The sequence below is a fragment of the Pseudorca crassidens genome, chromosome 7, assembly GCF_039906515.1.
Source record: "Pseudorca crassidens isolate mPseCra1 chromosome 7, mPseCra1.hap1, whole genome shotgun sequence".
Taxonomy (NCBI): Eukaryota; Metazoa; Chordata; class Mammalia; order Artiodactyla; family Delphinidae; genus Pseudorca; species Pseudorca crassidens.
In genome coordinates, this window is record NC_090302.1 from 1127235 (window position 1) to 1143694 (window position 16460).

The 16460-nt window shown below is 62.4% G+C and overlaps 1 long non-coding RNA gene across 1 annotated transcript; it reads left to right on the forward strand.

Moving 5' to 3' along the window:
* The first annotated feature begins 3945 nt into the window (after positions 1 to 3945).
* On the forward strand, positions 3946 to 10531 carry LOC137227220 (uncharacterized). Its single transcript, XR_010944741.1, has 3 exons — positions 3946 to 4148; positions 9824 to 9975; positions 10290 to 10531. It is a non-coding gene; the product is annotated as an uncharacterized lncRNA (long non-coding RNA).
* Positions 10532 to 16460: the final 5929 nt, after the last annotated feature.

Sequence of the window (16460 nt, forward strand, 5' to 3'; positions counted from 1 at the left end):
TGAGAGCGTCCAAGGAGGGCTTGCGGTGGGGAGGCTGTGAGGCCCCCCTTGGACGTGGCCCAGCGAAGATCAGACAGTGGGTCCTTTTACCCATCTGGCCCCGTTCTGGGCCCTGGCCCTAGAAGTGGGTGGGACAGGGGCACCTGCTGAGACTGCCAGCCCACGGGGACGTGCCCCAGCCTGGCCTCCTTACACTCACGTGCCCCCGGCCCCGTGTCCACTGTCCGAGCAGTCGCCACCCCACACTGGACATCAGGGTCTCCTGGGCCAGGACGCCTGCTGGGAGCGCCCATCCAGGCCCGGGGGGTCACACAGGCACCTGAGCTGAGGGCCTACAGTGTGGAACCCGTCCCCGCCTGCCCGGTCTGGGAGATGGCTGAGTCGTGCTCTGGTCCCGGCGCAGGTGGCTGGGTGGGGGGGGGGGGGGCAGGGGGGGACAGAGAGTGTCAGTGCCAGGCTGGCCAGCCACTGACCCCACTCTGCGCCCAGGTCCGGTCTGGGCCAGGGCCGCCTGAGGCCACCGCCATGTTCGGCAGCCCCAGACCCGGGGGAGCAGGCAAACCTCCTCTTTCCCGGACACGGCAAGGTCCACTGCCCCATGGTGGCTGCCGCCTGGCCACAGTGGCCCCCACCCTTCCACTCCCCGAGTCCTGAACGGGTGCCCCTGGGTGAGGTGGACCCGGCCAGGGGGTGCCCCAGAGAGAACTCGGCCTGGCCGCTGACCCTTGGCAGGGCAATTCTTGGGGGCCTGGGGGGATACAGGAGTTTCTGGGTTCAGGGCTTGGTGCCTGGACCCTGGGCGGGGGCGGAGCACACTCTCCCACAGAGCCCCGGCCCGTGATGTGCAGAACTGGCTCTCAGCATGGGACCTGCCCACAGAGGTGGCAGGCAGGTGGGGAGGGTGCAGGCTGGAGGGTCTGGGCACCTCCCTCTGGGCCTGGGGGGCTTCTGGACCCCCTAAGGCCTTGGGAGGGTATTCTCCTCTCTCGGGGCTGAGCAGTCCAGAGGGTCCCCCGGCCCCCACCCGGAGCTCAGCCTGCATTGGCAGAAGCAGAGCTTCTCACGGATCCTGGGTCTTTGCTTACACACCCACTCCCAGGCCTGCTCTCCGGGCACCTGGGATCCTCTCGGGAGATGGGTCCCTGGGAAGCCTGGCTGTGTGCGGAGCTGTAGCCCCCCGGCTAGTGGCTGAGGGGCTCGGCCGTGCCCCAGGCAGGCCAGTCGCCTGAGCTAAGGGGACCCGGAGAGCTGGTAGAACCTCATTCCTGGTGTGTCTGGGAGCGTGTCTCTGGGAGAGATTAGCCTGTGATTTGGGGGCCAGAGGAAAGCGGGGTTGGGGGCCCCATCCAGCCCCCGGGAGGCCCAAATAGAAGAAAGAGGTGGGGGGCAAAGTCACTCCGCTGGAGCTGAGCCGTGACCCTCTTGCCCTGCCTGCGGACGTCGGCGCTCCTGGCTCCTGCGCTTTTGGACCCAGACCAGGGTCTACACCTCCTCAGGTCTTCGGACTTGGACTGAATCGCACCCCCCGGTCTCCTGGGGCCCCAGCCTGCAGACGGCGGACCGTGGGGCTTCACAGCCTCATAACCGTGTGAGCCCGTTCCTAGAATAGATTTCCCTCACAGGCATCTATACACATATCCTATCGGTCCCGGTTCTCCGGAGAGCACACAGGGGCTTGTAGACAACCCCGAGGGGTGGCTGATTTCAGCCCCTGGGGCTCGGGGGCTCAAGTGGGGGCGGGGCAGAGAGGAGGCTGCTACCCGGAGGCGTGGGCCTCGGGGAGGGGGCAGCCTAGATGCTCTGAAGGGCCGTCCTATCAGCAGACCAAGAATTAGTAAAATAATAGAATATCAGGAAATGTCGAGGTTCGGGAAAGACTAAAAACAGAGGTAGAAACCCCGGATGATTAATCGAGACACAGAGACAAGGCACAAATCAACACGGCAGGAATGAAAAAGAAGTCTACAGATATCCGAAGGATAACGAGAGGAAACCGCCACGAAGAGATGGGGAATTTCCCAGCAAGCCCAGCAAAGTGGATTCAGGAAGAAAAAGTCTGAGCAGAAGCCGGACCCGTCGACAGATCTTCCCACCGCGGCACCACAACGCGGTCCGTTTTCCTGGGGGTCACTGACTTGCCGTGTCCTGCACGTGTGCAAAGTGTTTGAACGATAAGATTTCTTTACATAAACTGGAAATTTTAGACTAGTTTTAGATTTACAGAAGAGTTGTGAAGGTTCCCATACACCCCCCACCCGGCTGCCCTGTTGTTAGCCTGTCACATTAGCGTGGAACATTTGTCACGGTTAATGAACCAGTGTTGACACGTGATTAACTGAAGTCCATGCTTTATCCCATTTCCTCAGTTTCCCCCAAATATCCTTTCCTGTCCCAGGACCCCATCTGGGAAGAGCACGACAGTCGGTCGTCAAGGCTTCTCAGGCTCTCTGGACTGTGACAGTTTCCCAAATGCTCCTGGCTTTTGCTGACCTTGACAGTTTGGAGGCCTGGGCAGGGATCTCGTAGACCACCCCTCTGCTGGGATTTGGCAAAAAAAGCCGGGTGTGACTGTGGCTTAGATGAGACGGGAGTTTGTTTCTCTTTGACGTAAAAGCCCAGAGGTGGTGGCTGGGGCCCACGTGGGGCCTCGAGGCTCGCTGGCCCTCCTGCCAGTGTCACCACCGTGCATGGCCTCTGCCCCAGTTGCTGGCTCCACCATCACCAAGGACAGGGGCGAGGGTGCCCCTCTCTCAGAAGGCTTCCGGGAGGATGCGAAGGTCACCACACGTCTGCTGTCTAGACTTAGCCGCGAGGCCAAGATCGGCTACCTGGGAAGCCGGGAATCGCAGTCTGCGTTCCGCGTGGCCGTGTCACTGGCTCACGCTGAGCCCCACAGACAAGAAGGGGAGGCAGCTCGCGCCCCTCCCCAAGGACGATGACCACAGGCCCCGCGCCAGGCCCACACCCGCCCCCAGCCGCGTCCCGGCCTCTGGGTCTCGAGGAGCTTCTCAGAGTGTTGAGACCTGAAGCCTGAAGCCAAGGTGTCCCCTCCCGACAGGTGCCGATGTCCTGGCCAGAGGCTCCGTGTGCAGAAGAGGAGCAGAGGCGGGGCAGCCTCACTGGGAAGTGGCAGCGCTGGCGGAGGCCCTGGCGCACAAGGGACCAGGACGCTTTCTGTGGGGGGAAAGGAAGGGGCTGGCCTGGTAGCCCCTGGTGCTGGAGCCTGGAAGTTGCTCCCTGGCCACCGTCTTCTGTGGCCGACCTCCCCAGTCACCCACAGTCAAGCCACCGCACAGGCCCAGAGGCCAGGACGACCCTCCTCTCCTTCCACATGAGGTCAGCGTCCTCTGGGCCACGGCTCTGCGGCCCCCAGGTTCCAGGCCCTCCAGGGCACACCCTGACCCCCGCTAGTCCGTGCCGGAGATCCGGGCAGACCCTCCCCGTCCAGCGGCCAGCTGGATCCCCACACTGGGCAGAGGCGGAGGCAGGCCACTGCGGAGCAGGGGTCAGCAAGGGCCTGTTTCAGAGGCTCACAGATGAGATACCTGGGGGGACCCTGGGTTAGAGAGGGACAGTCAGAAGATCTCGAGGGGAGGTGGAGTGGGGATGTCGGGTGCTGGGGCTCCCTTGACCTGTGGCAGGAGCAGAAGGGAGCCAGTGGCAGGTGGGGAAGGAGCCAGTGGAGTCCCAGGGGTGGTTGGAAACCCAGGCCTGGAGTCAGGACAGGGCTGCAGTCACAGGTGGTGACAGAATAGGGGGAGGGAGGGGCGGCTGGAGGCCTGTGCCTGGAGGCCCTGACACAGAGGAACCAGATTCGTTAGAGGCTGCAGAGAGGCGAGGCCGGAGGGGAACCAGGAGGGCCGTGGGGTGAGGCCTGGGGGAGGAGACCGGCCACCGGGATCAGAGGTCAAGGGAGGCCACGGAGGTTACGGCCCAGAACGGGGCTTGTGGGCCAGCGGGACCCAGGCTCTGCCCACTCCTGGAGAGAGGCGCGTCCTTCCCCGTGTGAGAACGCTGGGCACCGCCCCCCGCTGTCCCAGAGCCACGGGGACAGTTGTGCGTGGGACTTTGCCTGGCCATGGGGGATGGAGGCTGAGAGGCCTGCTCGGCCCTAATGGACGCTGGACTAGAAGACGGGATCGGGACAGGTCGGGAGGGGAGGAGCCGAGAGGTGGGCGAAGCAGGGGCCTCACTGCCCAGGCTGGGTTCCCATGGCCGAGACCTGGGCTCAGGGCTCCGTCCAGCTCGGCCACAGCTGGCCCCTCAGCCCCGAGGTCCTCTGGGCCTCAGGCGCTTGGCGGGGCCGTGGACCAGGGTCGCCGGCTGGAAGGATTAGGGAAGAGGTGGCGTGGGCACCGGGCAGGGAGCCAAGCAACGGGGCTGCAGGCGGCCGTCCTACTGACGCCGGTCCAACGCGGTGTGGTGGAGGGCGTGGCTGGCTGCCCTGCGTGGCGTGGTGGGGGCGGGGCTGGCTGCCCTGCGTGGCGTGGTGGGGGCGGGGCTGGCTGCCCTGCGTGGCGTGGTGGAGGGCGTGGCTGGCTGCCCTGCGTGGCGTGGTGGGGGCGGGGCTGGCTGCCCTGCGTGGCGTGGTGGAGGGCGGGGCTGGCTGCCCTGCTGTCCGGCAGACGATGAAGTTGGGGTCTGCACGGTGGCCCCAGCACCTCCCCGCAGGCCCGGGCCTGAGCTCCCCGTGCCCTGCGGTGGGTCTGACCTCGCCCAGGGCTCTGAAGACCCAGATCCAGGCCTGTAACAAGCGTCCAGAGCCAGACTCGGAGAAGGACGGGGCTGGCGGGGGCCTAGGGAGGGGCTGCACCGGGCTCCCGGCAGGGCTGGGGCGGGGGCACAGACTGTCTCTACAGCCTCAGGGTGAGCACTGCTCGGAGGAGCCGGCGTGGCCGAGGTCGCTGTCAGCGGACCCAGGGCGGCCTCCCCAGCCCACGGCTCCTGCCAAGCTCGGCAGCGCAGGCCCAGCCGGGGCCCCGCTGCTGGGGAGGGGCTGCTGGCCTGGGCTCCCTGGGGCGGCGTTGGGGCCTCTGCCTACAGCCCCTGTGGCTCATCCTTGGCCCGGCTGGCAGCCCTCACGGGAAGTGCCGGGGAAGGCCACCATGTCCCCTAGCACTACGAGCTGCACGCAGACGCGGCTTCCAGATCACAGCGCCCTGTGTGGGCGACCACAGCACCTCTCTGAGCCCGGGCGGAGCGGGACCCTCATCTCTATCCAGACGGGGGCTCGGGGGCTGGTCCTTCCTCCTTTCCTCCTGGGCTCAGAACCGAGTCCGTGTCAGTCCCCGTCCCCTACCTAGGTGTGGCCCGTGAGTCCCCTTCCCAGGGACACACCCACATGCACATCCCCACAACCATGCACACACACACACACCTGCACACACACACCTAGGTGCCCACGGCCACTTGTTCTTCACTCAGGGCTACCCGCGTCTGCAGCCCTGGGGTTCATGCCCCTCCGTCTCTGCCCCGGCCCCTTCCCCGGCCCCTTCCCCGGAGCGCGGCCGGCCCCCTCCCTCCATGCCTCCCGCCCCTACTCCTCTTCCCCTCCACCACCAGGTGGGGGTCACCTGTCCCGCACCTGTTGAAGGATGACGTGGCTCCTCCCCCAGCCAGGCAGGGGAGGGGTGGGCGTGGGGTGCCCCTCCCCCTCCCCAGAAATAAACAGGTTAGGGGGTTGGGGCTCTGAGCATCTTGACCTGCAAAACGAGCACTGCAGGGTGAGAAGAAGGGCCGCACGCTCCCCACATACGTGCTGCGCCCACGCCCTGTCCCGGCCCCCCAGGGCTCAGCCACAACCGTCTCCAGATGGCCGGCTCTGGGCGGGGGCAGCTCCCTGCCCCGGAGCCACCCTGCCCACTTGGCCCGAGAAGAGCCAGGCCAGGGCAGGGTAGGCACGGATGCTGCGGTGGCCTCCCAAGGGTCCCACCCCATGGCGCCATGGGACCCGGCGGCACAACGGGCACCAGCGTCCCCGAGCCCCAGGGGCCTTGTGGGAGGTGAGACCTGACACAGGCCCCAGAGACATGGGGGAAGATCGGTGTGGGGACGTCGAGATCAGGCCAGTTGGACAAGCCAGAGCGGGGTCTGCTTCTGGGACAGCCCTGGCCTTCTGCTGCCCTCCCCAGCCCAGACCCAGGGCCGCTGTGCCACTCAGCCCGGCCCTCCCCCCGGGACAGAGCCAGGGGACCCCGCCCGCTGAGGTGCAGTTGCTCTGGGGGACGTGTGCTGTCTAGGGTCTCAGAGGCCCAGTAACTGACGGAGTGGAAAAAACCTGACTGCCAGCTAATCCACACAGACCTAAGAAATCCAATAACTTCCTTCAAAACAAAATAGCTCCCGCCAGGCATTCCTCCCTGAGCCTCAGAGCATCCCGCCCCCCGGGGGAGGTCCTTCCAAAGAGAAACAAGAGACAGTGTGTCTCGGGTTGGAGGCCAGTGTGCACGTACGTGTGCACGTGCATCTGTGTGCGTGAACACGGTAGAGACGATGTTTCAGCGCCCGCTCCCGCCCCCGCAACAGCCTGGGGAACCGGAACGTCCTCGCCGGGGGAGGGAGGTGGGCGGTCAGACCCTCCCCGCAGTCCTGCGGGCGCCCAGGCCGCAGTCCCAGGTCTGTGGCCACGGTGGCCGGAGCCCCTCCGCTTGAGCCCACTCCCGTTTCTAGTCTGCCCGGAGGACACCAGAGGTGGTCCCCAGGATGGCTGCCCGGGAGGAGCCCTGGGTGCCCCTTGTCTTGCTGGCAGCCACGGGTCGTGGGTGACACCGGACACCCTGACATCCAGGCCTGGGACAGTGCAGCCGGAGCTCTGGCCGCCGGGCACCCTGGCCTCGTAAGCCTTCTCCAGCAAGGTCACCAGCGAGGAAAGAGGGCTGTGATGGCTCTGGGGTGCTCCAGGGCAGGGGTCAGGAGGGCCCTGCCTGCTGGGCTGGTGGTGGGCCTGTTCTCCCTCCGGCTCCTGGGAACCCGTCAGCTGACAGGGGGCGGGGCGGAGGGAGCCTGGCCTGTCAGCCCCCGCACTTCCCCTCTGTGCTGGGATCCAAGCCCCTCGGGTCCGGCTCCTTGGCCAGGTCAGAGGGCCTGCAGAGGTGGGCAGCTTGGTGGGGGCCCCTTCCCAGGCCGAGATTGACCCTGGAGGCCTCACCAGCCCTGGTCCCTGGGAACCTGCCCCGTGGACCCGCCCGGAGGTGCACAGAGCCCCGTCCACACAGCGCTTCCCCTTCTCTCTTCCCAGCAGAGGTGTCTGGGCTCCTTGGGAACTGGGAGGACGCATCTTCTGGTCCTCCCCAGGCCCCAGGGTGAACAGAGGGACTCCCCAGGTTACCCTGTCACACCTGGACTGGGTGGCCCCCCAGCCACGTGACACCATCCTCCTCAGGGGCCCTGTGTCCTCACTGTCTGCGTCGGGAGGTCCATTGGGTGACGCTTCGGGAACCAGGCAACCAGGCCCAGGTTACCCTCTGAGCGGGGGCTACCGGGAAAGGTGCTTCCCCAGGGGCCAGAGTGGGCGCTAGGCCTCAGGACCCAGAAGGGAGGGCAGAGGGCAGGGTGGCAGGGGCTCCAGCTCAGCTCTGCACCCACAGATCCCGTTCCCCAGGGCTGACCACTCAGGACCCCGTCACCCTGGCCCTCCTTCTCTCTACATTCCTCTTCCAGGAAACAGGCAGCGTCAGCTCTGGAAGCGCCCAGGGGGCTGGTCCTGGGCCTAGCAGGCCCAGATGGTGATGGGGGCTCTGGGGCCAGGATGAAGAGACGAGCCAGCTGCCCACAGGGCCTGAGGCCACGGCTTGGGGCCCACAGCGGGGGCCACACGGCTCCAGACAGCAGCTCCCCGGGTCCCATCCTGAGCCCCTCAGGGGCCAACATTCCAGGACGAGCTCTGCCTGGTCTGCCCTCCCCCCGTCCAGCTCAGCCACCCACCATGGGACCTGAGCGGGGAGGTGGGCGCCGGGGGTTCGCACAATCCCGTCCCCACGCCCAGGCCCTCCCTTCCCCGACGCCTGGTCATGGTGTCCGTGTACAGGACGAGGGGGGTCGGGCACCTGCCTCCTTGCCCTTTCCTGATGCCGCTTGGGTTTGATGGTCAGGCCACATCGGGCGGGTCCATAGCCACTGTCCACACTCACGGGATGCCTTACCTGGGTCCCAGCATTCTGCACGGGAGGGAAGCACGCAGGGTGGGTTCCTGCTGTGGACACCCCCATCCTCGTGCGGTCCCTGTCCCTGGAACTGTGGGCTGGCTTCTGAGGACTGACCACAGTGACAGCGGGGGCAGTGCCCGGAGGATGGCTTCTATCTCAAAGGACGCAGGGAATGTTTTCAACCTGGCAACATGTGTATGGTGCCAGGGGGGCAGTGCCCGGAGGATGGCTTCTATCTCAAAGGACGCAGGGAATGTTTCCAACCTGGCAACATGCGTATGGTGCCAGGGGGGCAGGAACCAGAGGTGCAGGGGGAATTGGTCACTGACACGTTCTGTGACCTACCTCCTGTCCGGGCAGGACACCTGCTGCTCCTTCCAGGGGACACAATAACAAAATTAGAGAAGGTGACTGCCCCCAGCAAAGGAAAGGATTCTCCTATTGGCTACTGACCCCAGGCAGGAGGGGAAAGTGGGTTTCTGTACAGAATGAGGGCCAGGAGAGCCGCGTGGGAGCACGGAGCTCCCTGGGGGCCGCCTGGTACTTCCAGGTCTGCAGGACAGGCTGGTGGGACCATGGCCACCAAAGACTCAGCCGCCTGGGGGATTGGGGGGGGGGTCGTCCATCAGGCGTGAAGCCAGGCGGGCTGCGGGCGGGGAAGGCGGAGCGGGCAGCGGAGAAAGGAGGGCCCGCGTGTCGGCCGCACCCCAGGCCGGGCCCCGAGTGAGGCCCAGCGTCCTGGCCTGCGTCTCTCTGCTCGTGCGCGTGTGTGATTCCTTCGTGGTTTTTCCTTCTTCCCATTACAGTTTTATATACATGTCGTTGGAGGTTAACTTTATAATCGTGGTTTTTTGGAAGCAGAACCTTCCGTGGGGCTGCGGCCGAGTGTGGGAAGTAGGTGCTTCCTCTGGGCGACAGCTGCGGGGGCGGTGCGGTGCCTCGGGTTAGGAGAAGGCGGGCATCTCCTCACCTGCACGGGGGATCCCGGTCTCTTTAGGGGGAAATCATCCTCTCCCCCTGTTGCCGGGAAGATCGCGTGGGCCTGGAGGGGAGTTAGAAGGCCGCCGTGCAGGGGGGCCATTCATCAATTCAGTGCCTTTCGGCCCAAATCTGCCCTCCGTTACCCTTCGTTTATGAGAACTTCACGCCGCGAGCAGCTCTCTGCCGCTGGCCTGATGTTCGTGTAGGGGTCCCCTCGCGGGATCCTGCACCCCCTCCTCCTGCGGGACCCGCGGGGCTCAACCCGCAGCGGGCGTCACGCGCCCCAGTCCTGACGCGGGTGGGTCCTGTCTACCGTCCTCAGCGCCGCCGCAGCCGACTGCTCTGCCCTCCTGACTTGCTGTTTTTTCTTGTGACAGTTTAGTAGGTGTTGTTTTGTTTTGGACTTTTCCCGTTCCATGGAAATATCCCACTCAGGCGTGTAAAGGTGTCCACGACATCTTCTTGTGACCGCTTAAGTCGCCTCAGGCTGTGTTGTGACGCTGTGTCTTCTATTTGCAACACTGGTTATTTGTACTTTCCGTCTGTCTGTCTCTCTGCTTCCTCCTTTCTTTCCTTCTCCCCTTATTTCCTCATTTCTTTCCCTTAAGCGGACTTGCCCAAGATCTGTCTACTTGATTAGCCTTTTCGGAAACCACCTGTGACTATGCACATCTGCTCTGTCGCTTTTTCCGTTTCAGTCGTGGCCGCTCTGCATTGTTTCTTCCTGAGCCACCTTGGGGGTTCCCGCTGCTGCTCTTTCTACATTTCCTGAGCGAGAGGGTTAACCCTTCTTTGGTCTCCGCCGTGAACACATGCAGACGAGGCCAAGGGCCCCGCTCTCCAGCTGCAGGTATGTTTCACGAGCTTTGATGTAAAGTGTTTTTAATTTGTTTAGTTCAAAGTATTTTCTGATATCCATGTGATTTCCTCTCCGGCTCATCAGCTGTTTAGAAGAGCATTTCTTTTTTTTTTCCCTTTCCTTTCTTTTTTTAAATTGAAGTATGGTTAATTTACAGGATTGCTAGAAGAACATTTCTTAATGGCCAGGCCTGCAAAGATTTTTTTAGAAGATTTGATGTATAACACGCTTGTTTGTCATCAGATAACATACTCCTCCATTTTAATCTTTCTCTTTCTCTTTAATCTTTTTGCTTTGTGGTCTAGTAGTTCATCAATTTTTGTAAATACCCTTGTGGGCTACCTTTATGTGTAACAGTCAAAAACTGGAAACCCTCGAAATGGCCGTCAGCGGGCAGACGGACAAACAGCCTGTGGTACATCTTTGCTTGGATACTACTCAGCAGCAAAAAGGGATGAACACCAATTCCAGCAACAATACAGACGCATTGCAAGGTCATTTTTTCTGAGTGGAAGAAGCCAGTAAAAGTGTAGGTTCTGTATGTTTCCACTTACATGAAACTCTGGAAAATGCAGACATCATCTATAGTGACAGCAGCCGTTGTGGGGAGAGGGGTCCAAAGAAACTTTCTGGGTGACGAACACGTTTATTTACCTTCATCGTGATGGTTTCATGGACATACACATATCTAAAACCTTAACAAAGTGTCCACATTAAAGGTGTTCAGTTTGCTGTATGGCAGTTTTGTCTCAATAGAGCTGTTGGAAAGGATTTCCTTGTGTGCTTGGTGAGAAACATCCGTCCTAAGGCTGTGGAATGCAGTGCCCTCCCCATACCCACGTTATTCAAATCTCGCGGTCCTTGTCGATCAGCACCCCTGCTTGGACTGCTGTCTACTGAGGGAGGTGTATAAAGTAATCCCACAGGGATTGTGGGTTTGTGTCTCTTGTGGGTCTGTTATTTTTGGTTTGGTTGTTACAAAGCCATGTTATTAGTCACGTACAAATTTAAAATTCTTTTATGTTCTTGATGGATTGATTCTACTATCGTTATCAAATAATCTCTGAATCACTAGTAATTCTTATGTCTTCAAGTCTGTTTAGTCTGATACTACTATAACGTTCATTGGATTAGTATTACCCAGGGAATCTTTGTTTTGTTTTGCGGTACGTGGGCCTCCACTGTTGTGGCCTCTCCCGTTGCGGAGCGAAAGCTCTGGACGCGCAGGCTCAGCGGCCATGGCTCACGGGCCCAGCCGCTCCGCGGCATGTGGGATCCTCCCGGACCGGGGCACGAACCCGTGTCCCCTGCATCGGCAGGCGGACTCTCAACCACTGCGCCACCAGGGAAGCCCCCAGGGAATCTTTTCCTTTCCTTACCTCCTAACATTTCTTTACCCTTTTGTCTTAAATATTTCTCTCATAAAACAGCGTATGATGGATTTTTTAAAAGTCCTGTCTGATCAGCTTGTTATTTTAAGAGGTGCATTTAGTTAACTTTATTTAATGTAATAACTAATACATTGGGGGTTAGATTACCATCTTATTTTGTGCTTTATATTTTCCCCACCTGTTTTTACCTTCCTGACACTTCCTTGGATTATTTTTCAATTCATCATTTTCTTTGTACTAATGTGTAATAAATATATGTATATATACGTACATGTGTATATATGTGTGTATATATGTATATAATTGTGTGCATATATGCATATGTGTGTGCATGTATGTATACATGTATATATATTATGTGTGTGTGTATATATATGTGTGTCGGCAGAGTAGACGCGGGGACTTCCCTGGTGGCGCAGTGGTTGAGAATCCGCCTACCAACACAGGGGACATGGGTTCGAGTCCTGGGCTGGGAGGATCCCACACGCCGCGCAGCAACTAAGCCAGCGAGCCACAACTACTGAAGCCCGCGTGCCTAGAGCCCTTGCTCCGCAACAAGAGAAGCCACCGTGACGGGAAGCCTGCGCACCGCAACAAAGAGTAGCCCCCACTCGCCGCCACTAGAGAAAACCCACGCACAGCAACGAAGACCCAACGCAGTTAAAATAAAATAAAAATTTTAAAAACCACAGAAACACCAGACACGGGATTTCCTGTGACGCAGCAGCCCCATTTGAGCATACAGCTCTGAGCCGTTTTTACCGGCAACACGCCGACAGCAAATGTGAGGGTTCCCACGCCAGCCAGCTCTCTGGTTCTCCGGCACCCACTGGGGGCCTACAACTCAATTTTGACGCTAGCTACCTGGAGTCAGTGCAGACCCCACAGGTTAGGGTCTCGACCCCACAGGATTGTCCTCACACCAGACGCCACTACTTCTCCACCGACTATGAATCGGGCTCCCGTGATCCCTCCTCAGGCTATTTGCTAGAGCAGCTCACAGAGCTCAGGAAAACAGTTTACTTGCTATTTCCGGTTTATTATTAAGGACACACGATGCACTGAGCAGGGCTGGGGAGCACATCCTTCACACCCTCTGTGGCCCGCCTTCCCCCGGGCTGCACGTGCTCACCAAGCTGGAGCCTCTCCGACCGCACAGCTGGGGGGTTTGGTGAAGGCTGCATCGCGCAGGCGTGGTTGATGAAATCGTTGCCCGTAGGTGATGGACTCCCTGGAGGTCGAGCGTGGGGCTGGAAGAGCCCCTGGTCTTGCTGGACACCAGTCCCCACCCTAGAGCTTCGTAGGGGTTCCTAACCACGCCCCCCCGGAACCACTGCTCCGCCTTCCGTCTCCGTGGGGTTCCTGTTCTGGACCTTGCACACACATGGAACCACACAACTTGTGGGCTTTTGTGTCCGGCTTCTTTCACTCGGTGTCCTCAGGGTTCATCCATTGTGCAGTGCGTGTCAGAATCCTCTTCCTCTCCGTGGCTAAAAGAGATCCACGCTGCGGTGCAGGCTCACAGCCCCCGGAGCTCTCCTGCCGAAACCGGGAACCGGCCCCCGCACGCGGAGGGCGACGAGAGACAGCAGAAGAGGAGGACCCTACAGGTCGGCAGGCGCCATGAGTGAGGGAACAGGGAACGTCCTCACGAGGCTTGTCCTGGGCCGCAAAACGAGTAGCTCTCCGCACCCAACGAATCCGAACAGTTCATTCAGGGGCCTTAGGGGCTTGGCGGGCGCGTGTGCAGCTCAGGTGGCCCAGCCGCACAGGGCTCTCTCCAGGCTGCGTCCTGGAAACAGCTCCGCGGCCGGCACTGGCGGAGGCGTGAGGAGCCTCGATCGCCCTGGTCAGCGGCGGTCACGTCCTCTGTTGACGGATGGCTGGGATCTTGTGTTCATCCGTCGTGGACACTCGGCTGTCCCCAGTGTATGGCTGCTGCGGACCTCGGTCCCTCACAGCAGGTGCGCCAAAGTTACCGAGAGCAAAGGCTGTGTGGGCACGTGTGTGGTGTGCGCCTGTGCGTGTGCACGTGGTGTCTCTGTGTGTGGTGTGTGTGTGGCACGTGTGCGGAAGACCCAGGCAAGGCCACGTTTCAGCATCACCCCCACTCCTCTCCGCAGCAGCCTGGAAAACTGTGGCTTCCTCACCAGGGAAGGGGGGTTCTGACCCTCCTGTGGTCCCGCCCTCTCCCACACCCAGGCTGGTCCTGCGGTGGCCGGAGCCCGTGTCCCCTCTCCCTCTGAGCTCCCACAGTTCTGCAGCCGTCCTCCGGCTGCCCTGGCTTGGCCCCACCACGCAGGGCTAAACCCCAGCAAACTCCTGGGGCCTCAAGGGCCCTCCCTCCCGGGGGCGGGGCTGCTCCCCGGCCCTTCCTCCCGGGGGCGGGGCTGCTCCCCTTGAAATGGCCCCCAGGTGGCGGTCACTGCGTGCACCCAGATGCAGCTCTGTCTTCCCGCCCATGCAACCGCCTTCAGGGACCTCAGAGACCTAGAAGGAACCAGAACTGCGCTAGCTCGCAGGTTCCTGGACTCAGTATCTCCAGCAATGTCGTGGGCACAGCTCGGGCTGGGCCCACACGTCCGCCCGGCCCAGGCCAGCTGGGTTAGAATCCCACTGCGGGGGGTGGGACGCGGTCTGTGGCCCTTGCCCACGTCTGCCCCTGTCTGGCACACAGCTGCCACACTTCCCGGTCTGCAGGGAGGGCTTGGCTGAGAGAGATGGGGGGCTGAGCCCATCTGGGGGGTTGGGTTTTCTGATGTCTCCGTGCCTCTAAGGATCCAGGTGCCGGCGAGTCCAGGGCTTGGCTGGACCGCCCGTGTCCTTGGCCTCAGGGCCCCCCATTTTGACTCTACAGGGTCTCTGCTTGTCGAAGGGCAGAAGGTGGGGTTCCAGGCAACACTGACCCATCCTGGGGACAGGCTGGTAACCGGGCTGCCCAGAGCGTGGGGAGGGATGTCCAGCCAGGCTGAGAGAGAGGATGCGGGTGGGATGAGCGAGGGGGTGTCCCAGGCAGCCGGCCAGCAGGACAGCTGTGGCAACACTCAGGCCGGCAAGGGTGGGCGGCGTGCTGTTCACGGTGACTGTTCAGGCTGTACTGACGCTGAACAGCTACTCCTTGACTTGGCCGAAGTCAAGCCACCGGGAAAGGCAGGGCCCCTGCGCTCGGAGGACAGGGCCGGGTAGGAGGGTGCAGCGGTGGGAATGTCCTGCAGGGCCCCTGCGCTGCTGTCACCGAGGGCCGGGCCCTCTCCCCCTGCCCGCAGGCGTGGGCAGCTCAGGGCAGAGTTTGCCCTTCAGACTCTTAAACGCGGCACCTCTGTCCTCCCACCATGACAAATACAGCAGCCGCAGGCCCGGCCTCACTCTTGCAGCACCCTTCTCTGTCCAGCCCCGGCTGTGCCCTGCAGGACCTGAGCGCCTGTCCCCCGCCCCCCAGCCGTCCTTGGGGGTACAGGCCCCGGGTCCTCACGCACCGGATCATGGCATATGCCGCTTCCAAGAGGTTGTTTTCATTTAGCGAGAACGTTGCTGTGGAAGGGCTCAGCAGGGACCTGTCTTCTGGCTTGTGGGCGCTGCCCGCTAGGCCGGGGACAAACCACTCGCCCTGAAGCCTCGAGGGGCTGGGGGTCGGCAGAGTCCAGGACGGCCCAGGACCCCCCGTGGCACTAGGCAACGGCTCCCAGGCTGGGCCTGCCCAGGTCACACAGGCAGGAGCCTGAGGCCGCCCTGGGCCTGGTGGGGACGGTGATCCTGGCCCCTGGCTGGCCTCTCTGGGCCTCGGTTTCCTCATCTGCGCAGAGGGAGTGAGATATGTCCACCTCACAGGGACGGGTGGGGATTACGGAGGGAATCCAGGGTCCTCTTCTGCTGGCTTCAGGGGTGCACGGGGGTGCCGAGAGCAGGGCTGGCCGGGCTGGATTCCCTGCACTGCACTTGGCCGGCCCCCTCCCCCTCCCTCCCAGCCCCTGACCTGGCTTTCCTGGAAGCTCTGCGAAACTGAGCTGGGGACTGTCTGTGGGGGTGAGGTCTGGCCCTTCAGGGCCCTCGGCAGGGAGAGTAGCACCCACGGGGCACACCACGGCCCCATCCCGGCAGGGACGGAGGGGAGAGAAGTGGCCGTCAGTGCTGCCGACGCAGGGACTCCCCTTTTGTGGGCCTGCTTCGCAGGCGCTGCTCCCTGGGGGTGTATCTCTTGCACTTTCCTCCTCAGGACCCTGGCGGGAGGAGAGGTGGGTGCAGAGGGCTTGGGGGTGGGCTGGGCAGGGGCGGGGCCCACCTCAGCGGGGGGGCATCTGGGTCCCAGCCTGGGGAGGTGGGGTGCCCGCTGGGTCCAGCAGCTCCCGGGGAGGGCCCCGAGCTTCCCATTCAGATTCCTGAGAGCCAGGCTCTGCACCGCTTTGGCCCCCATCCCGGGCGCCCCACGCTGGGCTCAGAGGCCTGCCGTGTCTCTCCTGCAGCCTCACCCCAGCTGCACTCCACCGCCGGTGGAGGAGAGAATGCTCCGTCCCAGGACGGGAGCATGACGTTTCCTTGCCCGATGGGGCAGGGCTGGGGCATCCTCGCGGCAGGAACATGGCGCAGAGCCTGGGCCTGCCAGCCTCCACGCTGCTGCACAGTCCCTGAGGCCAAGGTGGGGGGCCCTGCAGTCACAACCCAGAGGGAGGGCAGGGGGCAGGGCAGGCCAGCCTGGCGGGGTGGGGCACCCACACGCTGGTCCTGGGGACTGGGGGATAGTGGGGGAGGGCGTGGGCAGTCCCCAAAGAGCCCCTCCTCCCCACTGGCAGCGGAGTGCGTGGGTCCCGGGCTCCATCGGATAGCGGGAAGGACCTGTACTTGACCCGTGGGCCCGTCCTGAGTCACCGCCTCCTGCCCTTGGCCTGGGGCAGCCTGTCCTCAACAGGAGCCCCAGCCAGGCCACTGGGAGAGCCCAAGGCCCAGGGCTTCAGGCCCTGGCTCTGTCCCAGGCCCCCTCTCCTCTGGGAAGGGCCTGGCCCTCGCTGGGGCCCTTCCTCCCCCGGGAGTGTCTCCCGTTGCCAGCTGGACGGCCGCCAAGGCCTCTCCAGGTCAGCTGCAGGCCCCGGG